Raw genomic sequence first — 23,824 nt, 5'->3', positions numbered from 1 at the left:
GGTCTGTAGGGCAGTAGGAAGACCCGGCATGGGGAGCAAACGACAGGCCTTAGAGAACCGGTCCACAACGACCAGGAGTGTAGTATTCCCTTGAGAGAGGGGAAGGTCAGTTATAAAATCCACCGAGAGGTGGGACCATGGTCGTTGTGGAACGGGCAGGGGCAGTAACTTACCCCTAGGCAGATGTCTAGGCGCCTTACACTGGGCGCACACCGAGCAGGAGGAAACATAAACCCTCACATCCCTGGCCAACGTGGGCCACCAATATTTGGCACTAAGACAGTGCACTGTCCGGCCGATACCCGGATGTCCAGAGGAGGGTGACGTGTGAGCCCAATAGATCAATCGATCCCGACACTCGAGCGGAACATACTTCCGACCCTCCGGGCATTGTGGTGGACTAGGGTCGGTGCGTAATGCCCGCTCGAGCTCAGAATCGAGCTCCCACACCACCGGTGCCACTAGACACGACTCCGGCAGTATGGGAGTGGGCTCCACGGACCTCTCCTCCCCGTCATACCGCCGAGACAGCGCATCTGCCTTACCGTTTTGTGACCCAGGGATGTAGGTGATCTTAAAAGAGAAACGGGTCAAAAACATACTCCATCTAGCCTGTCGAGGGTTCAGCCTCCTCGCTGCCCGGATGTACTCCAGGTTACGGTGGTCCGTCAAAATGAGGAAAGGGTGTTGAGCCCCCTCAAGCCAGTGCCTCCACACCTTAAGGGCCTGTACCACAGCTAACAGCTCCCTGTCCCCTACGTCATAATTTCGCTCCGCCGGGCTGAGCTTCTTGGAATAGAAGGCACAGGGGCGGAGTTTAGGTGGCGCGCCTGACCGTTGTGAAAGCACGGCGCCAATACCGGCCTCAGACGCGTCCACCTCTACCTGAAATGGTAAAGAGGGATCCGGATGCGCCAGCACCGGAGCCGAGGTGAACAGGTCCTTCAGCTTCTCAAACGCCCTGTCCGCCTCGACTGACCACTGCAGACGCACCGGGCCCCCCTTTAAGAGAGACGTGATGGGAGCTGCCACTTGCCCAAAACCCCGGATAAACCTCCGGTAGTAATTCGCAAACCCCAAAAACTGCTGCACCTCTTTCACAGTGGTTGGTGTTTGCCAATTACGCACGGCTGACACTCGGTCTACCTCCATCTTCACCCCTGACGCAGACAACTGATACCCCAAAAAGGAAATCGACTCCTGGAAAAACAGACACTTCTCTGCCTTCACATACAGGTCGTGCTCCACCAGCCTCCGCAACACCCTGCGCACCAGGGCCGAATGCTCGACACGGGTAGGTGAGTACACGAGAATGTCATCTATGTACACCACGACTCCCTGTCCCTGCATGTCCCTGAAGATCTCATCCACGAATGATTGGAAAACTGACGGAGCATTCATCAACCCGTATGGCATGACTAGATACTCGTAATGGCCCGAGGTGGTACTAAAGGCTGTTTTCCATTCATCATCCTTCCTGATGCGCACCAAGTTGTACGCGCTCCTGAGATCTAATTTCGTGAAGAAACGCGCCCCATGCAACGACTCAGTCATGGTCGCAATCAGCGGGAGTGGATAACTATACTTCACCGTAATCTGATTGAGACCACGGTAATCGATGCACGGACGCAAACCCCCATCCTTTTTCTTCACGAAAAAGAAACTCGAGGACGCGGGGGAAGTGGACGGCCGTATGTATCCTTGTCTCAGTGATTCGTCTATGTAAACCTCCATAGCTTTCTTCTCCTCCTGAGACAGAGGATACACATGACTCCGTGGGAGCGCAGCTCCTGCCTGAAGGTCTATCGCACAATCCCCCTGCCTATGGGGTGGCAACCGCGTCGCCCTCGCCTTACTAAACGCAATAGCCAAATCCCCATACTCAGGTGGAATGTGCAATGCGGGCACCTGGTTTGGACTCTCCACCGAGGTAGCCCCTATGGAAACGCCCAAACATCTACCCACACACTGAGCAGACCACTCCATCAGAGCCCTCTCCTGCCACGAAATAACGGGGTTATGGGTACTTAACCAGGGCATGCCCAGCACCACCGGATACGCAGGAGAGTCAATCAGAAACAGTTGAATTATCTCCTGATGACTCCCCTGCGCACACATCCTAAGTGGCGCCGTGACCTCCCTGATTAAGCCCGTACCCAACGGACGACTATCTAGGGCGTGAACGGGAAAAGGAACATCAACAGGGAGAAGGGGAAACCCTAACTCTAAACAAAACTTCTTATCAATAAAATTCCCAGCCGCGCCTGAATCTACCAGCGCCTTATACTGGGAATGAGGTGCCACCTGCGGAAAACGCACAGGCATACAAAAATGGGCAACAGTGAGCTCTGGGTGAGTGGGGCGCCTACTCACCTGGAGGGAATCCCCAGTGCGGGACCTGTCGTCATCTCCCCGAGGAGGCCATCCCCAGCACCTAGCCGCGGTGTGTCCTCCCCGACCACAGTTGGTGCAGTGGATGGACCCCCTCACCTGCCGACTCCTCCTATCTCTAGCGCCAGCGCCCCCGAGCTCCATAGGACAGGGCTCGGATGCGCTGGAGGGTGAAATGGACGGACCCCCCTCAGGACGTCCGCGGGTGGCCAACAGGTTATCTAACCTGATTGACATGTCGACCAGCTGGTCGAAAGAGAGACTGGTGTCCCTACAGGCCAGCTCCCTACGGACGTCCTCTCTTAGGCTACATCGATATATATCGACGAGGGCCCGCTCATTCCACCCTGCATCAGCCGCTAGAGTACGGAATTCAAGCGCGAATTCCTGAGCACTCCTCCTCCCCTGCCGGAGGAAGACCAGACGCTCCCCCGCCGCTTTCCCCTCCGGGGGATGGTCGAACACCGCCCTAAAGCGGCGGGAGAACTCGTCGTAGGTGATACTCGCGGCGTCGATCTTCCTCCACTCCGCGTTGGCCCATTCCAACGCCTTCCCGGACAGGCAGGATATCAGGGCAGACACGCTCTCATGCCCCGAGGGTGCCGGGTGTACGGTGGCCAGGTACAACTCCACCTGGAGGAGGAATCCCTGACACCCAGCCGCGGTTCCGTCGTAGGCCCTCGGGAGAGCGAGTCGGATCCCTCGGTGTTCTGGCGCTGGAATGGGCAGGCTGGCCGATGGTGCTGGCTGGGCTGGCGGTGAGGAAGGTGTTGGAGGTGCGCCCCAGCCTCGGAGCGTGGTGATTACCTCCTGCAGGGCGGTTCCCATCTGGAGGATCTGTTCCTGTTGCTCCCGAACCTGGACCTCCAGCTGATGTCTTAGCTCTCTCAAATTACACCTGTGATTGCTTTATGCCTCTCTCCCATGTCAATATGGTTTGCTTATTGTTGTTTCGGTTATTTCTTATTGTACTATTTCACTGTAGATCCCCCAGCCCAGCTAAACCTGCCTTAGCTCCTTTGTCCCACCCCCCATACACGCGGAGACCGACTCAATCGGTGCCTCCAGTGATTTTATCTCTTTCATTGTTACCCAACGATTAGGTTTACCTCCACTGTACTCATATCCTTCCATATCCTTGTCTGTACATAATGCCCTGAATCTTTTCTACAATGCCTGGAAATCTGCCCCCTTTATTCTCTGTACCCAATGCACTAGAAGACCAGTTCTTTAAGCCTTTAGCCGTATCCTTATTCTAGTCCTCCTCTGTTCCTCTGGTGATGTAGAGGCTAACCCAGGCCCTGCAGCCCCCAGTATCACTCCTACTCCCCAGGCGCTATCATTTGTTGACTTCTGTAACCGTAAAAGCCTTGGTTTCTTGCATGTTAATATCAGAAGTCTCCTTCCTAAGTTTGAGTTATTCACTGCGTTAGCACACTCCGCCAACCCTGATGTTCTAGCAGTGTCTGAATCCTGGCTTAGGAAGGCCACCAAAAATTCAGAAATGTCCATCCCCAACTATAACATTTTCAGTCTAGATAGAACTGCCAAAGGGGGTGGAGTTGCAATCTACTGTAGAGAGAGCCTGCAGAGCTCTATCATACTATCCAGGTCTGTGCCCAAACAGTTTGAGCTTCTACTTCTAAAAATCCACCTTTCCAGAAATAAGTCTCTCACTGTTGCCGCTTGCTACAGACCACCCCTCAGCCCCCAGCTGTGCCATAGACACCATATGTGAATTGATTGCCCCCCATTTATCCTCAGAGTTCGTACTGCTTGGTGACCTAAATTGCGACTCGTTCATTTTAGACGTTAGTTCGCTTGACCTGCTGGCCGCAATGAAGACAGCAGGATTAATACGCAATCCTCCGGCTCAGCGGCTCCGGAGACATGCTCCGACCATCAACTATAAAATAGATTATGCTGCATTCACCATAGATAAGAAAAATACATGTTTAGAACTGATAATTGATCGCATGGTGCAAGAATGAATGCAATTCATTATTGAATGTTATGATGGACACAGCTTTGTAGAATCAAAACATACACACAACCTCTGCTCAACAAACTCAAACTCGAGAACGAATCGTTTGTGGTGCTGCTGTTCCCGAACGATATGTGCTTATCACTCTCATGGCAGTCAAGCAATGCATTCCGACGAGTCGTTCACAATCTAGTCTGGTTGTGGCCACAACTAGACCTCATTTCAAATGTATCAAGAAATAATCGTATTTGAATGCCTAGCAATCAACAAATGTACATTGTTTTAAAGCACACTTTTACAAGTCTGTCACAAATGACCGCTCCAATAAGCCCCTCGTGGTGAACGACATGTGAATGAGAGGCTTGTATAATAATGACTCTTTAGAGTTTTCAGTTTATCATTCGCCGGTGGGTGATCCTGCATGCTCTGGGCATTACTGACTCAAAATAACGAAATGAGTCAAAAGATTATTTATTTTGACTGAACGAGTCAAAGATCCATGTCAGTAAAAAGAGACTAACTTCCCCATCACTACATGCAGAGTGAACGGCAAGAAAGTGCTTGTGACTCCGTGGTCGAGCAACTGCTCTTGCCATGAGTGACAGGGGGCAGGGATTGGTGTGGTAAGCGGCAGTTAGCAGCAGGAAGAGAGAGAGCGAGAAAGAGGACTCAAGTAGCAAACCAACTATAAAAATTGACATTACACATGCCAGAATTGCGTATCACATTTAACAAACCAAACATTGAAATACTGTTATAGAACGTGAAGTAAAAACCCAAACCGGTCCGTGCATTAATACCGGTATATAATAAAATACGGTATACTGCCCAGCCCTAACACACACACACACACACACACACAACAGGATATTCGTTACTCTTAAACCGTATATTGATACGAGGATATTCAGTGCAGTACAGAACAGTACAGTACAGTACCTTATCATTACTTCCCCCTCCCCACCAACTCTGAAAAGCAGGATAATGCAGTTACTACAGGGCCATTGGACAGTAGAAAGGAAAGAATCGGCTATGAAGATTTGAGCAAGTACATGGGCAGAGATATCTGTCCTTAATTGAGGGTTATGGTTTAAGAGTAGCGGTTATATGAGCCCAGCCTTCAAAGGAGGAGGGCTACAATCATCAAAACCAGCTGTGGCCCTCACTCTGTCTCTCTGTCTGTGAGAGGAGAGGAGCGGAGGAGGATGAGGACACGCGGGGCAATGAGAAACACGTGGGAGAGGTAATTAGACAGTAATAATTGGTTATAAACACCCTGTGAAGTCGTATAGGGGCTTTAGTGAGACGTTTGTTTAGCTGTTGTGTCTTTCTATTAGGTGACAGGAGGTGTAAGTCACCTGTTTTTCAGTGTGGTGTGCTGTTTACATAAGGACTGTTTACAGTTTGGACAATATAACTAGAGCAGGAAAAACTCATTTTTCTAGATGCACCTAGATGGCAGAGGGAGATCAAGCTGTCAGAAGAGATGTATGTCCTAGTCCAGTGTTCTGTGGCTGTAGTTTAGTGAAACCCGACCCTCATATAGTCTGCTAACCCTAACATGTGAAAGCCTGTGATGTAATCAGCTCAAATCCTGTTAACTTCTCGCTGGAACATAATGTTTGACTACCTGTGTGTGTGTGCACTTCACCTCCAGGGGCTATCAGAGGTTATCCGAACCTAAACCCCTTATGTAATTGACTGTCTCTTGTCCTGTGATTAGTGGTAATTTATTGCGGGCCCTAGTCTATCAAAATAGATTGCTGGGTTTCCGGCCTTCCAGGCTAAGACTACTCCTTAGACGTCTTGCCCTGCGGTGTTGCAGGATTTGAAAACATTTTCTATTCAAAACATACAATAATTCCAAACCTCATACAGTGCCTTGCAAAAGTATTCATTGCCCTTGGCGTTTTTCCTATTTTGTTGCATTACAACCTGTAATTTAAATGGATTTTTATTTGGATTTCATGTAATGGACATACACAAAATAGTCCAAATTGATGAAGTGACATGAAAAAAATAACTTGTTTAAAAAAACTATACAAAATAAATAACGGAAAAGTGGTGCATGCATATGTTTTCACACCCTTTGCTCTGAAGGCCCTGAATAAGATCTGGTGCAACCAATTACCTTCAGAAGTCACACAATTAGTTAAATATGTCACATGATCTCAGTATATATACACCTGTTCTGAAAGGCTCCAGAGTCTGCAACACCACTAAGCAAGGGGCACCATGAAGAACAAGGAGCTCTCCAAACAGGTCAGGGACAAAGTTGTGGAGAAGTACAGATCAGGGTTGGGTTATAAAAAAATATCCGAAACTTTGAACATCCTACGGAGCACCATTAAATCCATTATAAAAAAATGGAAAGAATATGGCACCACAACAAACCTGCCAAGAGAGGGCCACCCACCAAAACTCACAGACCAGGCAAGGAGGGCATTAATCAGAGAGGCAACAAAGAGACCAAAGATAACTCTGAAGGAGCTGCAAATCTCCACAGCGGAGATTGGAGTATCTGTCCATAGGACCACTTTAAGCCATACACTCCACAGAGCTGGGCTTTACAGAAGAGTGGCCAGAAAAAAGCCATTGCCATTGCTTTTTGGCCATCAAGGAAAAGGAAAACGCTATGTCTGGCGCAAACCCAACACCTCTCATCACCCCGAGAACACCATCCCCACAGTGAAGCATGGCGGTGGCAGCATCATGCTGTGGGGATGTTTTTCATCAGCAGGGACTGGGAAACTGGTCAGAATTGAAGGAATGATGGATGGCGCTAAATACAGGGAAATTCTTGAGGGAAACCTGTTTCAGTCTTCGAGAGATTTGAGACTGGGACGGAGGTTCACCTTCCAGCAGGACAATGACCCTAAGCGTACTGCTAAAGCAACACTTGAGTGGTTTAAGGGGAAACATTTAAATGTCTTGGAATGGCATAGTCAAAGCCCAGACCTCAATCCAATTGAGAATCTGTGGTATGACTTAAAGATTGCTGTACACCAGCGGAACCCATCCAACTTGAAGGAGCTGGAGCATCCCTTGAAGAATGGGATGTGCCAAGCTTATAGAGACATACCCCAAGAGACTTGCAGCTGTAATTGCTGCAAAAGGTGGCTCTACAAAGTATTGACTTTGGGGGGGGGGGGGGGGTGAATAGTTATGCACGCTCAAGTTTTCCGTTTTTTTGTCTTATTTCTTATTTCTTGTTTATAAAATATTTTGTATCTTCAAAGTGGTAGAAATCAAATGATACAAACCCCCCAAAATCAATTTTAATTCCAGGTTGTAAGGCAACAAAATAGGAAAAATGCCAAGGGGGTGAATACTTTCGCAAGCCACTGTATATAAAAAAAAAATCATATTTATTTTTTCCCCCCAATTTCATGATATCCAATTGCTAGTTATGGTCTTGTCTCATTGCTGCAATTCCCTAACGGGCTCGGGAGAGGCGAAGGTCGAGACATGCGTCCTCCGAAACATGACCCGCCAAGCCGCGCTGCTTCTTAACACACTACTCGCTTAACCCGGAAGCGAGCCGCACCAATGTGTCAGAAGAAACACCGTTCGACTGACGACAGCTTGCAGGCACCCGTCCCGCCACAAGGAGTTAAACCCTCCCCTAAGCCGGACGGCGCTGGGCCAAATGTGCGCCGACCTATGGGGCTCCCGGTCACGGCCGGTGGTAACACAGTCCTGGGATCGAACCCCAGGCTGTAGTGGCGCTTCAGCACTGCGATGCAGTGCCTTAGACCGCTGCGCCACTCGGGAGGCATAACATTATTTTCTTACTGCACACACATCTTTTTTTCCCCTCATCGGTCACAAACTCTGTTAGTGGTTTAGATTGAATACCACCTCCAGACAGTCCACTCCCCTGGGTGAGGTCACTTGAGATATACTGGTCCCCCAGAGCGTTTACGGACGGTCATCCTTCCTATGGTCATTACTCCCAAACGGCCCTCCAGAGGACAATGAGAACGCGTATAGCGGCCAGGGGGAAGTGTCCTTTAAGTGTCACTGTGAGTTGACTCAGTCCACTTCTTCAAATGGAGTGGCTGTGCCGCTTTCAGCCCCTGTGTTTATGGGCCATAATGGGAGATGTAGTGCTGCTGTAGAGCTGGGATCCCTTCACAGGACCTTGCTCCTGGCAGGTTGCGTTCGAGAGCACTCAGCGGTCTGTCTCCGCAGCCCAAAGGCTGTCATTAAAAGACGTGTGATTTATCAGAGAGCGGATGCGCTGCGAAGGTCGCAATTACACAAGAGACCATGCATTGCCTGGAGTCTTGTCTTGTCTGTCTTCTGTTCTGTTCTCTTCTCTTCCAGGGTTTTTTCTGGATCAAAAAGGGGCTTAGGTGGCGGGCATGGCAGGGGGTGTGGCAATGTGTGCAGTCGGCACGATTTTAGAGAGCATTTTAGAGCCCCCCCCATTTTTAAAGCACATTTTCTGCAATTCTACACATTTTGCCTTGGAGCTGACAGAAAATGTTGCGGTTTTAAAAATAATTTCCTGCAATTTGACACATTTTCCATGAAGCTGAGAAAATGGTAAACATGAAAACATGGTGCATTTGTAACGCTAATTTCCTGCAATTCTGTGCATTTTGCCATAGCTAATGATGTTTGTTTTTGGTTGTGTTTCAGATATTTTTTGGCCCAATAGACATTAATGGTAAATTGTGTCATTTTGGAGTCTCTTTTTTTGCTAAATAAGAATAGAATATGTTTCTAAACACTTCTACATTAAAATGGATGCTACCATGATTAGCGATAGTCCTGAATATATTGTGAATAATGAGTGATTAGTGACACAGATGCACAAATACCTGAGAGGTTAGCATGTCTTGGGGGTATGATATCTGTGCGTCTAACTTTCTCACTAATCATTATTCACGGTCCATTCAGGACTATCCGTAATTATGGTAGCATCCATTTTAATGTAGATGTGTTTAGAAACATATTCTATTATTTACAATAAAAGTGACAAAAAAATGACACAATACATTATTTACCATTCATTTCTATAAAACAGCAAATTCATCCAACAAGTTTTCAGAGTCACAAGCTTGATGTAATCATTGCATGCTAGGAATATGGGACCAAATACTAGACTTTTGATTACTTTAATACACATATATGTGAATTTTGGTCCCCTAAAATGGGGGACTATGTACAAAAAGGGATGTAATTTCTAAACGTTCACCCGATATGGATGAAAATACCCTCAAATTAAAGCTGACAGTCTGCACTTAAACCCAATAGTCATTGTATGATTTCAAATCCAAAGTGCTGGAGTACAGAGCCAAAACAACAAAAATATGTTTCACTGTCCCATTTATCTTTTCTAAAAACGGTATAATCTTTTAAAAATAATATCATAAATAGGACTGGTGGATTTAAGTCACACATACATGCAGCTAACAAAAATATATGGAAATGTCTGCTCTATCCAAAATTACAACCAACTAATTGCTCCATTTCCGCAAAAATGGAAGAGGCAAGTGGAAGGGGGAAAAGGTAAGGAACTTGTTTGTTGGCCCTGTATTAAAGACCAACACTGGTTAAAGAAAATTGTCATAAATAAAAAAGTATACATTTCATTTAAGGACCAACAAATGTACTGCTGTGCCATACAGGTTGCAAAATAGTTGGGAAGAGATTTATATATATATTTTCCTTCTTAATTATTTTATCCTAACCATACCACCCCTCCCCTAATTGGAGTAAACTAATGGACAACAATACTTAGGCTTCTACTTCCAGCTTATACATACTATATACATTTTACAGAGACAGTATATTTTATAGTAGTTATCTTGTTTATTTTTTTAGTCCCACCCTTCAGCTCCCCTCAACCCCTCCCATCTACCTCTGAACAGCATCCAGTTTTGATTTCTATTTGCTATATATTTTTCAACTGTGCTGTGATGTTCAACAAAAGTTCTGAACCTTTCTATTCTACATTTTTTTGCTAAGAGTATTATTATATTATTGATCGATTTGACTATGGCTTTTCAAATCACCCTGCAGTGCTATTTGCAGACTTAGCTCTGGGTAAGTGTTGCAATTCTTCAGCCATTCCTGAACCTGCTACCAAAAACAAGCTACATATGGGCAGTACCAAAACAAGTGATCTAAGGATTCTGTCTCTACGCAGCAAAATCTGCAGCGCTGGGATGGTTGTATCCCCCATATATACATATTTATTTATTTATTTATATATTTGTTTGTTAGCTGCATGTATGTGTGACATAACTCCACCAGTCCTATTTATGATATCATTTTTAAAGATTATACAGTATTGCAAAAAACAAAAAAACAAAAAAAATTAGTATAGTTGAGTTTAACCATAATATTTGTTGTAATATTTGATCTGTCTTTTCTGGTCGATGAAACTGAAATAGAAACCAACTTTCTATGGCTTGTTTTAAAAACAGCGATATTTTTGAGATTGTTTCATTTTCAAATAACCGAAAGTGAGAGGTTGTAATCTGAATAAAGGGAAAAAGGCCATTCTTGAACATTTGGTGAGCCATTCTTACTAATCTGCTAGAGAACCAGGTCGGATTTAAGGATAACTTTTGTGTGACTGCAGCCTTTAGTGCTTTAATATTTAATAATTTCTGCCGTCCTAATTCATATTCATTATATAAATAGGCCAGTTTAATTTTGTCTTGCTTGCCATTCCAAATAACATATTATGTTTTTGTTCAGATAATTTAAGAAACAAGTCGTTAGGCGTAGGCAGGGCCATAAGCAAATAGGTCAACTGGGATATGACTAAAGGGTTTATCAGGGGGATTTTTCCACAAATAGAGAGGTATTTTCCATTCCATGGTAGCAAAATCTTATCTACTGTATTTCTGCGAACTTTCTATTAAAATGTATTGTAGTGAGATCATTTCTTTCTTTCGGGATGTGAATACCTAGTATGTCCACTTCACCGTCAGACCATTTTCTTGGTAAACTGCACGGCAATGTAAAAGTTGTTTTTATTTTTTTGTGATCCAATACGTAATATAGTACACTTATCATAATTTGGTTGTAATCCAGAGAGGTTAGAAACATTATCTAGATCCTCTGAGGCTGTGGAGGGATCCAAATTGTGGATTTAAAAGAACACGAATCATCAGCGTGCAATGACACCTTTTGTTTTTAAGCCCTGTGGAGTGATTATTTTGTTACTGAAGAGGAGATACATTTTTTTTTTTTTTTTTTTAGATACCACTGGGTTTGGCTGTTGTTATTTCTGTTGTCTCAGGATGTGGGTGAAGTTGAATCTTATAGAATCTTGCAATGCCTCTATAGCAGTTTTCTCATGAACTACGGAAATGGTGTTTCACTGACTGCAGAATGAGTGGTTGTTTAAAAATATTTTGAAAGGTCTTGTGTGTATTGGCACTCTTATGGTGTAATGTCTGTGCTTGCCCATTTAAGATAAAAACGTATCTTAAGCAAGGCTTATCAATCAGTCAATGCAGTGAATCAGCAGTGCTACCGTCTGGCAATGAAAAAGCAAACAGGACATCTGCTGACTGACACATGGCTGTGTGTTTTCGTGTGTGTTAAGCAAGAGATCATGCACACTGCATGATTAACACATCGGTCATGTATTTTGGAGGGATCACTGTCTCCCCTCTTGCTTTCTCTCTCCCTCTATTTTCATGTATCTCCTCTCTCTCCCCTTCTGTTACTCTCTCTTTCCCTCTCTCCCTACTTATTTATCTCTCTCTTGCCATCATTCTAAATGAAACGTCCTCCACTCTAATAATTACAGGAAGTCTGTACCCTTCCCATGGTGCACTGGTGGGTGACGGAGGACTAAATTGGTGCAGTGTGTGTGGGTGGGTGGGTGGGTGGGTGGGTCTGTCCAGGTGGGTGCTAAATATAAGCACAGTTAGAGGTAGAGGGACCCAGTTTGGTGCTGTAGGGGTGTTGGGGATTGTTTGTTATAAGCCTTGTGTTCTCACAACCAGGTGGAGCACTGACACTTCGTGTGTGTGTGTGTGTGTGTGTGTGTGTGTGTGTGTGTGTGTGTGTGTGTGTGTGTGAGGGAGGGAGGGAGGGAGGGAGGGAGGGGGGGGGCTGGCTTTTGGCCTAGCACAGGCCCTCCCTGTTTTGAGCCACAGGTCAGGTGTGAATCCTGTGGAACAGATGGAAGGTGATACAATCACAGATGTGTGTGTGAATGGGGTGTATGTGTGTTGTTGGAGAGGGTTCTGGTCCCCTATGGTACGTCTTGTCTAGGGTGTAGCTCATTCAATAAGAAATATGTGAAAATAATACGAAATACAGTACTAGCACACTGATGCCTGTTTGAGAGTATTTTAGCACTACTAATGCAGACACTGCCATTATAAAGATGATCATTATTAATATTACACTTTCCAGGTGTTCAGAATCCTTTCCATGGTACAGTATGGGGGAAACTCACCTAATTGTATTTTTCACTAACAATCTGTTGGTTTAGTAAGAGAATGCTATAGGGGGAGGATGTCTAGACAGAGACCATAATCCCACAATAACTATAATAACAGTAATATCAACCATAATAACAGTACTAACATAATGACCATAATAACAGTAATAACATAATAACCATAAAAACAGTAACATAATAACAGTAATAACATAATAACCATGACAACAGTAATATCATAAGTGATAACATAACATAAGTGATATCTTAACAGTAATAGTATAACAGTCATAACATAACAGCAATACAATAACCAAAATAACAGTAATAACATAACCATAAGTACTATAATAATCATAACTGTAAAAACATAATAACCATAATACCTGTAATAACAGTAATAACATAACAGTATTAACATAACCATAACTGATAGCATATCAACCATAATACCTGAAATAACCATAACTGTAATAACAGAACCAAAATAAAAGTACTAATGTAATAACATTATAACAAAACAGTACTAAAATAACCATAATAACAGTAACATAATATCCATAACAGTAATACCATAATGGTAATAACAAAATAACCATAATAACAGTAATATCATAACTAATATAAGTCATAACATAATAACAAGTTATAACATAACAGTGATAGCAACCACAATAACATTTATATCGTACTATCATAACAGTCATAACATTATAACATAATAACAGTAATAACAGTAATAACATAATAACCATAACAGTACTAAAATAATAACCATAACAGTAATAACAGTCATATATCATAACAGTACTAACGTAATACCAGTAATAACATAATAACCATAACAGTAACATAACTGTAATAACAGTACTAACATAACAGTGATATCATAACAGTAATATCATAACTCTAACAGTCATAACATATTAACAATCAACATAAGTAATAACCATATTAACTTTAATAACATAACACAAAACCATAACAGTAATAACCACAACAGTAATAACATAAGTCGTAACATAACAGTAATAACAGTAATATTATAACAGTAATAATGTAATAGCAGTAATAACAACCATAATAACAGCATAACATAAGTCATAACAGTAATAACAAAACAGCCATAATAGCAGTAATAATAACAGTAATAACAGTAACATAACATAATAACAGTCATAACATTAATAACATAACCATAATAACAGTCATAAGATAAGAACCATAACAGTAACATAATAACACTAACATAATAACTATGACAGTAACATAATAACAGTACTAAAATATAACAGTAATAACATAATAATCATAATAGTAATAACATAATTACTATAATAACAGTAACAACATAATACCAGTACTAGCCATAATAACCATAACAGTAATGTCATAACAATAGTAATAACCTAACCATAATAACAGTAATGACATAATAACCATAACAGTAGTAACATACTGACCCTAATAACAGTAGTAGATCAGCTCATTATCTTAGGTCAAAGGGCTTCCCTGAAACATCATGAGACCCTACCAGAGCCTATGTAACCACATGGATGGGTGTGTGTTTTTTAAAGCAAGAGATGGCGATTAAGCGTGCACTGCATTCTCTGTGTGTGATTGGGAGTGTGTGTCTGTGCACTAGCCTTTGTCTGTGGCTGGCACCTAGCATGTGGAGCTGAGCTCACACTGCAGGCCACTGAGACCCACAGCTCATTCCAGCCATCACACCGCCTGCCACTCAAACACACACAAAGCCTAGTGCACAGATAGAGTTAAAGTCGGAAGTTTACACACACTTAGGTTGGAGTCATTAAAACTAGTTTTTCAACCACTCCACAAATTAGGACATCTACTTTGTGCATGACACAAGTAATTTTTCCAACAATTGTTTACAGACAGATTATTTCACTTATAATTCACTGTATCACAATTCCAGTGGGTCAGAAGTTTACATACACTAAGTTGACTGTGCCTTTAAACAGCTTGGAAAATTCCAGAAAATGATGTAATGGCTTTAGAAGCTTCTGATAGGCTAATTGACATCATTTGAGTCAATTGGAGGTGTACCTGTGGATGTATTTCAAGACCTACCTTCAAACTCAGTGCGTCTTTGCTTGACATCATGGGAAAATCAAAAGAAATCAGCCAAGACCTCAGAAAAAAAATTGTAGACCTCCACAAGTCTGGTTCAGCCTTGGGAGCAATTTCCAAACGCCTGAAGGTACCGCGTTCATCTGTACAAACAATAGTACGCAAGTATAAACACCATGGGACCACGAAGCTGTCATTGGGTTCCCGAGTGGCGCAGTGGTCTAAGGCACTGCATCTCAATGCTTGAGGCGTCACTACTGACCCCCTGGATCGATTCCAGGCTGTATCAAAACCGGCCGTGATTGGGAGTCCCATAGGGCGAAGCACAATTGGCCCAGCGTCGTCTGGGTTTGGCCAGTGTAGGCCGTCATTGTAAATAAGAATTTGTTCTTAACTGACTTGCCTAGTTAAATAAAGATAAAATAAATACGCGTTCTGTCTCCTAGAGATGAATGTACTTTGGTGCGAAAAGTGCAAATCAATCCCAGAACAACAGCAAAGGACCTTGTGAAGATTCTGGAGGAAACAGGTACAAAAGTATCTATATCCACAGTAAAATGAGTCCTATATCGACTTAACCTGAAAGGCCGCTCAGCAAGGAAGAAGCCACTGCTCCAAAACCGCCATAAAAAAGCCAGACTACGGTTTGCAACTGCACATGGGGACAAAGATCGTACTTTTTGGAGAAATGTCCTCTGGTCTGATGAAACAAAAATAGAACTGTTTGGCCATAATGACCATCGTTATGTTTGGAGGAAAAAGGGAACAGCTTGCAAGCCGAAGAACAACATCTTAACCGTGAAGCACTGGGGTGGCAGCGTCATGCTGTGGGGTGCTTTGCTGCAGGAGGGACTGGTGCACTTCACAAAATAGATGACATCATGAGGAAGAAAAATTATGTGGATATATTGAAGCAACATCTCAAGACATCAGTCAGGAAGTTAAAGCTTGGTCGCAAATGGGTCTTCCAAATGGACAATGACCCCAAGCATACTTCCAAAGTTGTGGCAAAATGGCTTAAGGACAACAAAGTCAAGGTATTGGAGTGGCCATCACAAAGCCCTGACCTCAATCCTATAGAACATTTGTGGGCAGAACTGAAAAAGCGTGTGGCCTACAAACCTGACTCAGTTACACCAGCTCTGTCAGGAGGAATGGGCCAAAATTCACCCAACTTATTGTGGAAAGCTTGTGGAAGGCTACCCGAAACATTTGACCCAAGTTAAACAATTTAAAGGCAATGCTACCAAATACTAATTGAGTGTATGTAAATTTCTGACCCACTGGGAATGTGATGAAAGAAATAAAAGCTTAAATAAATCATTCTCTCTACTATTATTCTGACATTTCATTTACATTTACGTCATTTAGCAGACGCTCTTATCCAGAGTGACTTACAGTTAGTGAGTGCATACATTTTCATACTGGTCCCCAGTGGGAATCGAACCCACAACCCTGGCGTTGCAAGCGCCATGCTCTACCAACTGAGCTACACGGGACTTAAAATAAAGTGGTGATCCTAACTGACCTAAGACAGGGAATTTTTACTAGGATTAAATGTCAGGAATTGTGAAAAACTGAGTTTGAATGTATTTGGCTAAGGTGTATGTAAACTTCCAACTTCAGCTGTACACACACAAAGCGTAGTGCACACATACACACACAAAGCCTAGTGCACACATACACACACAAAGCCTAGTGCACACATACACACACAAAGCCTAGTGCACACATACACACACAAAGCCTAGTGCACACATACACACACAAAGCCTAGTGCACACATACAGTGCCTTCAGAAAATATTCATACCCATTGACTTATTCCACATTTTGTTGTTACAGCCAGAATTAAAAATTGATTAAATGTATATTTTTCTCACCCATCTACACACAATACCCCATAATGACAAAGCTGGGTCTCCCGAGTGGCGCAGTGGTCTAGAGATCCTGGTTCGAATCCAGGCTCTGTCGTAGCCGGCCGCGACCGGGAGACCCATGGGGCGGCGCACAATTGGCCCAGCGTCATCCAGGGTAGGGGAGGGAATGGCCGGCAGGGATGTAGCTCAGTTGGTAGAGCATGGTGTTTGCAACGCCAGGGTTGCGGGTTCGATTCTGAAGGGGGGGTATGAAAAAAATACAAAAAATAAGAATAAATAAATACTCAAAATAATGTATGCACTCACTAACTGTAAGTCGCTCTGGATAAGAGCGTCTGCTAAAGGACTAAAATGTAAATGTAAATGTTTTTAGACATTTCTGCAAATTTATTGAAAATGAAATACAGAAATCTCATTTACATACAGTGCATTTGGAAAGTATTCAGACCCCTTCCCTTTTTCCACATTTTGTTGCGTTAAGCCTTATTATAAAATTTATACAATTGTTGTTTTTTTCTCATCACTCTACACACAATACCCCATAATGAGAAAGCGAAAACAGGTTTTTAGAAAGTTTTAGACATTTATTAAAACTAAAAAACAGAAATACCTCATTTACATAAGTATTCAGACCCTTTGCTATGAGACTTGAAGTTGAGCTCAGGTTCATCCTGTTAACATTGATCACAACTTGATTGGAGTCCACCTGGGGTAAACTCAATTGATTGGACATGATTTGGAAAGGCACACACCTGTCTATATAAGGTCCCACAGTTGACAGTGCATGTCTGAGCAAAAACCAAGCCATGAGGTCGAAGGAATTGTCTGTAGAGCTCCGAGACAGGATTGTGTTGAGGCACAGATCTGGGGAAGGCTATCCAAAACTTTCTGCAGCATTGAAGGTCCCCAAGAACACAGTGGCCTCCATCATTCTTAAATGGAAGAAGTTTGGAACCATCAAGACTCTTCCTAGAGCTGGCCACCCGGCCAAACTGAGCAATCGGTGAAGAAGGGCCTTAGTCAGGGAGGTGACCAAGAACCCGATGGTCACTCTGACAGAGCTCCAGAGTGCCTCTGTGGAGATGGGAGAACCTTCCAGAAGGACAACCATCTCTGCAGCACTCCCCCAATCAGGCCTTTATGGTAGAGTGGCCAGACGGAAGCCAATCCTTAGTAAAAGGCACATGACAGCCTGCTTGGAGTTTGCCAAAAGGCTCTCAGACCATGAGAAACAAGATTCTCTGGTCTGATAAAACCAAGATTGAACTCTTTGGACTGAATGCCAAGCGTCACATCTGGAGGAAACCTGGCACCATCCCTACGGTGAAGCATGGTGGTGGCAGCATCATGCTGTGTGGATGTTTTTCAGCGGCAGGGACTGGGAGACTAGTGAGGATCGAGGGAAAGATGAACGGAGCAAAGTACAGAGAGATCCTTGATGAAAACCTGCTCCAGAGCACTCAGGACCTCAGACTGGGGCGAAGGTTCACCTTCCAAAAGGACAATGACCCTAAGCACACAGCCAAGACAACTCAGGAGTGGCTTCGGGACAAGTCTCTGAATGTCCTTGAGTGGCCCAGTCAGAGCCCGGACTTGAATCCGATAGAACATCTCTGGAGAGACCTGAAAATAGCTGTGCAGCAACGCTCCCCATCCAACCTGACAGAGCTTGAGAGGGTCTGCAGAGAAGTATAGGAGAAACTCCCCAAATACAGGTGTGCCAAGCTTGTAGCGTCATACCCAAGAAGAAGTCCTGTGTAGCTCAGTTGGTAGAGCATGGCGCTTGCAACGCCAGGCTTGTGGGTTCGATTCCCACTGGGGACCAGTATGAAAATAAATAAAAAACATGTATGCACTCACTAACTGTAAGTCGCTCTGGATAAGAGCGTCTGCTAAATGATGTAAATGTAAGACTTGAGGCTGTAATCGCTGCCAAAGGTGCTTCAACAAAGTACTGAGTCACGGTTTCGGCCGAGACTGCTCCTGGTTCGGGCAGGCTTCGGCGTTCGCCGTCCCCGGAGTATTAGCTGCCACCGTTGAATGTTTCGTGGTGTGATTGTTTTGGTCTGTGTTGTACTCCTGTGTCTGTTTGTGTTCTGATTACGTGTCCTATAAGTTCCCTGTTTTGTATTGGTTAGATTGTGTGTTGTTGTCTGCCTGTATTTCGGAGCTGCGTGTTGACGCTCTGTTTGTTTGTTTAGTGTTTACGTATGGTTTACGTATTCACTCGCCTCTGTTTGTTTCGAGGCCGTGTATTGTATTTTTACACTTTTGACTAGTAAAGTCTGTTGGACGAAGCCTCTGTGTCCTGCGCCTGACTCCTCCACCACATCCACATCGGTTCTTCTGACAGAACAACACACCAACTATGGAGTCAGCAGGAGCAGCTGCGACACCCAAGTCGCTGGAGGAACGGATCAGCTATCAGGACACCATGATCCGGCAACTTGGGTCCGCCATGGACGAGGTGTCCAACACTCTGCGCCGGTTGGTTACTGGGGAGGTGCCCACGTCTTCTTACACCATCCCACCACCAACGGCCAGTCCTCCTCTCTCAGCACCGGAACCCAGGGGCATTCGGCTCTCGCTCCCGAGGGCATATGACGGTTCTGCAGCCGGGTGTCAGGGGTTCCTCCTGCAGGTGGAACTTTACCTGGCTACCCTACACCCAGCGCCCTCGGGATACGAGAGCGTCTCCGCCCTCATCTCCTGTCTATCCGGCAAGGCGTTGGAGTGGGCCAACGCCGAATGGAGGGGAATAGACGCCGCTACCATCACCTACGCGGAGTTCTGTTCCACCTCCGACAGGGGAAGAGGAGCGCACAGGAGTTTGCCCTGGAGTTCCGGACTCTAGCGGCGGATGCGGGGTGGAATGAGAGGGCCCTCATCGACCATTACCGGTGTAGCCTACGAGAGGACGTTCGTCGTGAGCTGGCCTGCAGGGACACCAACCTATCCTTCGACCAGTTGGTGGACATCTCCATCCGTCTCGACACCCTGCTGGCTACCCGCGGACGTCCCGAGTGGGGGTCGTCCATTCCACCCTCCAGCACCTCCGAGCCGATTCCCATGGTGCTCGGGGGTGCTGGCGCTAGAGAGAGGAGGAGAGAGAACCCGAGGGGGGCCATCCCCTGCACCAACTGTGGCTGTGGAGGACACACCGCGGCCAGGTGCTGGGGAGGGTCTCCTGGGAGAGGGGACAACAGGTCACGCACTGGGGAGTCATTTCAGGTGAGTAGGCGCCCCACTTACCCAGAGCTCTCTGTTGGTCACATGAGTATTCCTGTGAGATTTCCACAGGTGGCACCTCATTCCCAGCATAAGGCGCTAGTAGATTCAGGCGCAGCTGGGAATTTTATTGATTGTGCATTTTGTTATAGGTTAGGAATTCCCCTTCGGCCGGTAGAAGCCCCCTTTCCTGTCCACGCCCTAGACAGCCGGCCGTTGGGGTCGGGGCTGATCAGAGAAGTCACAGCACCACTTAAGATGACGACGCAGGGGGGTCATGAGGAGATCATTCAGTTTTATCTGATTGACTCTCCTGCGTACCCCGTGGTGCTGGGGCTTCCCTGGTTAAGCGCCCATGATCCTACCATTGCGTGGCAACAGAGGGCTCTTATGGAGTGGTCTGCCCAGTGTGTAGGGAAATGTCTAGGTGTTTCCTTAGGGGCGACCTCGGTAGAGAGTCCGAACCAAGTTCTCGCAATGCGCATTCCCCCTGAGTATGAGGACTTAGCACTTGTGTTCAGCAAAACGAGGGCAACACGGCTACCACCTCATAGACAGGGGGACTGTGCGATAAATCTCCAAACAGGAGCGGCACTTCCACGGAGCCGTGTGTATCCCCTGTCTCAAGAGGAGACTGCGGCTATGGAGACTTACATAGCCGAGTCCTTGGCACAGGGATACATACGGTCCTCCACTTCCCCGGTTTCCTCGAGTTTCTTCTTTGTGAAGAAGAAGGACGGGGGTTTGCGCCCGTGTATTGATTACCGTAGTCTCAATCAGATCCGGGTTAAGTACAGTTACCCTCTTCCACTGATTGCAACTATGACAGAATCATTACGCGGAGCGCAGTTCTTCACAAAGTTGGATCTCAGGAGCGCGTACAATCTGGTGCGCATTAGGGAGGGGGATGAATGGAAAACGGCATTTAGCACCACCTCGGGTCATTACGAGTATCTCGTCATGCCATACGGGTTAATGAATGCTCCTTCAGTCTTCCAATCCTTTGTTGACGAGATTTTCCGGGACATGCATGGGCAGGGTGTGGTAGTGTACATCGACGACATCCTAGTGTACTCTTCTACACGAGCCGAGCATGTAGCCCTGGTGCGCCGAGTGTTGAGAAGACTGTTGGAGCATGACTTGTATGTCAAGGCAGAGAAATGCCTGTTCTTCCAGGAGTCCGTCTCCTTTTTGGGTTATCGGTTGTCCGCGTCTGGTGTGGAGATAGAGGTAGACCGTGTGTCGGCCGTGCGTAATTGGCAAACTCCAACCACTGTAAAAGAGGTGCAGCAGTTCTTGGGTTTTGCTAATTACTACCGGAGGTTTATCCGGGGCTTTGGACAGGTTGCAGCTCCCATTACGTCCCTGCTAAAGGGGGGTCCGGTTCGTTTGCAGTGGTCAGCTGAGGCGGACAGGGCATTTGTCAAACTGAAGAACCTGTTCACCTCGGCCCCGGTGCTGGCGCATCCGGATCCCTCTTTACCATTCCAAGTAGAGGTAGACGCGTCCGAGACCGGTATTGGGGCAGTCCTGTCACAACGGTCCGGCACTCCACCTAAGCTCCGCCCCTGTGCGTTCTACTCCAAGAAGCTCAGCTCGGCGGAGCGCAATTATGACGTTGGGGACAGGGAGCTGTTAGCTGTAGTCCAGGCCCTAAAGGTGTGGAGGCATTGGCTTGAGGGGGCTCAACACCCTTTCCTCATTCTGACTGATCACCGTAACCTGGAGTACATCCGGGCAGCTAGGAGATTGAACCCTCGTCAGGCTAGGTGGAACATGTTCCTGACCCGGTTTGTTTTTAAGATCACATACATCCCAGGGTCCCAGAACGGTAAGGCAGACGCCCTGTCCCGGCGGTATGACACAGAGGAGAGGGCCATTGAGCCTACTTCCATACTGCCGGAGTCTTGTCTGGTGGCTCCGGTGGTATGGGAGGTCGATGCGGAAATCGAGCGGGCACTGCGTACCGACCCTACTCCCCCCGAGTGTCCTGTGGGGCGGACGTACGTTCCGCTCGAGGTTCGTGATCGTCTTATTTATTGGGCTCATACATCACCCTCCTCTGGACATCCAGGTATTGGCCGGACAGTGCACTGCCTTAGCGTGAAATACTGGTGGCCAACGTTAGCTAAGGATGTGAGGGTTTATGTCTCCTCCTGCTCGGTGTGCGCCCAGTGTAAGGCGCCTAGACATTTGCCCAGGGGTAAGTTACATCCCCTGCCCGTTCCACAACGACCATGGTCCCACCTCTCGGTGAGCAATGGGCAGGTTGAACGAGTCAACCAGGATGTGGGTAGGTTTCTGAGGTCCTATTGCCGGGACCGGCCGGAGGAGTGGTCTAGGTATATCCCCTGGGCAGAGATGGCCCAGAACTCTCTCCGCCACTCCTCCACCAATTTAACACCTTTCCAGTGTGTTTTAGGGTATCAGCCGGTCCTGGCACCGTGGCACGAGAGCCAGATCGAGGCCCCTGCGGTGGACGAGTGGATTCGGCGCTCGGAGGAGACGTGGGACGCTGCCCATGTCCATCTGCAGCGGGCCATCCGTCAACAAAAGGCGAGCGCCGATCGCCACCGCAGTGAGGGACCGGTGTACGCACCGGGAGATCGAGTCTGGCTCTCGACTGGAAACCTGCCCCTCCGCCTGCCCTGCCGGAAGCTGGGTCGGCGGTTTGTGGGGCCCTTTAAAGTCCTGAGAAGATTGAACGAGGTGTGTTACAGGTTACAACTGCCTATTGAGTACAAGAATATTAACCCCTCGTTCCATGTGTCTCTTCTCAGGCCGGTGGTAGCTGGCCCACTCCAAGAAGATGAGATAGGAGAGACCCCTCCGCCCCCTTTGGACATCGAGGGGGCCCCGGCGTACAGGGTCCGGACCATCTTGGACTCGAGGCGCCGGATGAGTGGTCTCCAGTATCTCGTGGAGTGGGAGGGGTACGGTCCGGAGGAACGGTGCTGGGTGCCTAGGAGGGACATCCTAGATCCATCCCTCCTGACTGAGTTCCACCGTGGGCATCCCACGCGCCCGGGTCCGCGTCCTCCTGGCCGTCCCCGAGGCCGGGGTCGGCGCACGGCTGGAGCCGCGCGTCAAGGGGGGGGTACTGTCACGGTTTCGGCCGAGACTGCTCCTCCTCCTGGTTCGGGCAGGCTTCGGCGTTCGCCGTCCCCGGAGTATTAGCTGCCACCGTTGAATGTTTCGTGGTGTGATTGCTTTGGTCTGTCTTGTACACCTGTGTCTGTTTGTGTTCTGATTACGTGTCCTATAAGTTCCCTGTTTTGTATTGATTAGATTGTGTGTTGTTGTCTGCCTGTATTTCGGAGCTGCGTGTTGATGCTCTGTTTGTTTGTTTAGTGTTTACGTATGGTTTACGTATTCACTCGCCTCTGTTTGTTTCGAGGCCGTGTATTGTATTTTTGCACTTTTGACTAGTAAAGTCTGTTGGACGAAGCCTCTGTGTCCTGCGCCTGACTCCTCCACCACATCCACATCGGTTCTTCTGACAAAAGGGTCTGAATACTTATGTGAATGTAATATTTCCTTAATTTTTTAAGCTCTGTCAAATTGTTTGTTGATCATTGCTAGACAACCATTTTCAAGTCTTGCCGTAGATTTCCAAGCAGATTTAATTCAAAACTGTAACTCGGCCACTCAGGAACATTCACTGTCTTCTAAGCAACTCCAGTGTAGATTTGGCCTTGTGTTTTAGGATATTGTCCTGCTGAAAGGTGAATCCATCTCACAGTGTCTGGTGGAAAGCAGACTGAACCCGGTTTTGCTCTCGGATTTTGCCTGTGCTTAGCTCCATTCTGTTTCTTTTTTATCTTGA

At 46.2% G+C, this 23,824-nt stretch overlaps 1 protein-coding gene across 4 annotated transcripts in view; it reads left to right on the top strand.

The window, feature by feature from the left end:
* Positions 1-23,824, top strand: part of LOC311143947 (beta-galactoside alpha-2,6-sialyltransferase 2-like) — a 71,159-nt gene that overhangs the window by 5,145 nt on the left and 42,190 nt on the right. The window contains exon 1 of one of the 4 annotated variants that reach the window (XM_084179849.1): positions 10,368-10,432. The exons of the other annotated variants lie outside the window; for them this stretch is intronic. The gene's annotated coding sequence lies outside the window, so the exon portion shown is untranslated. Of the gene's footprint in view, positions 1-10,367; positions 10,433-23,824 lie in introns of those variants that run through there. 4 annotated transcript variants of the gene reach the window in all.

This window comes from Coregonus lavaretus, assembly GCF_964263955.1.
Source record: "Coregonus lavaretus genome assembly, chromosome: 16".
In the NCBI taxonomy this organism is placed as follows: Eukaryota; Metazoa; Chordata; class Actinopteri; order Salmoniformes; family Salmonidae; genus Coregonus; species Coregonus lavaretus.
The sequence above is the reverse complement of the archived record's forward strand: the minus strand, read 5'-3'. Positions and strand labels throughout refer to the sequence as shown.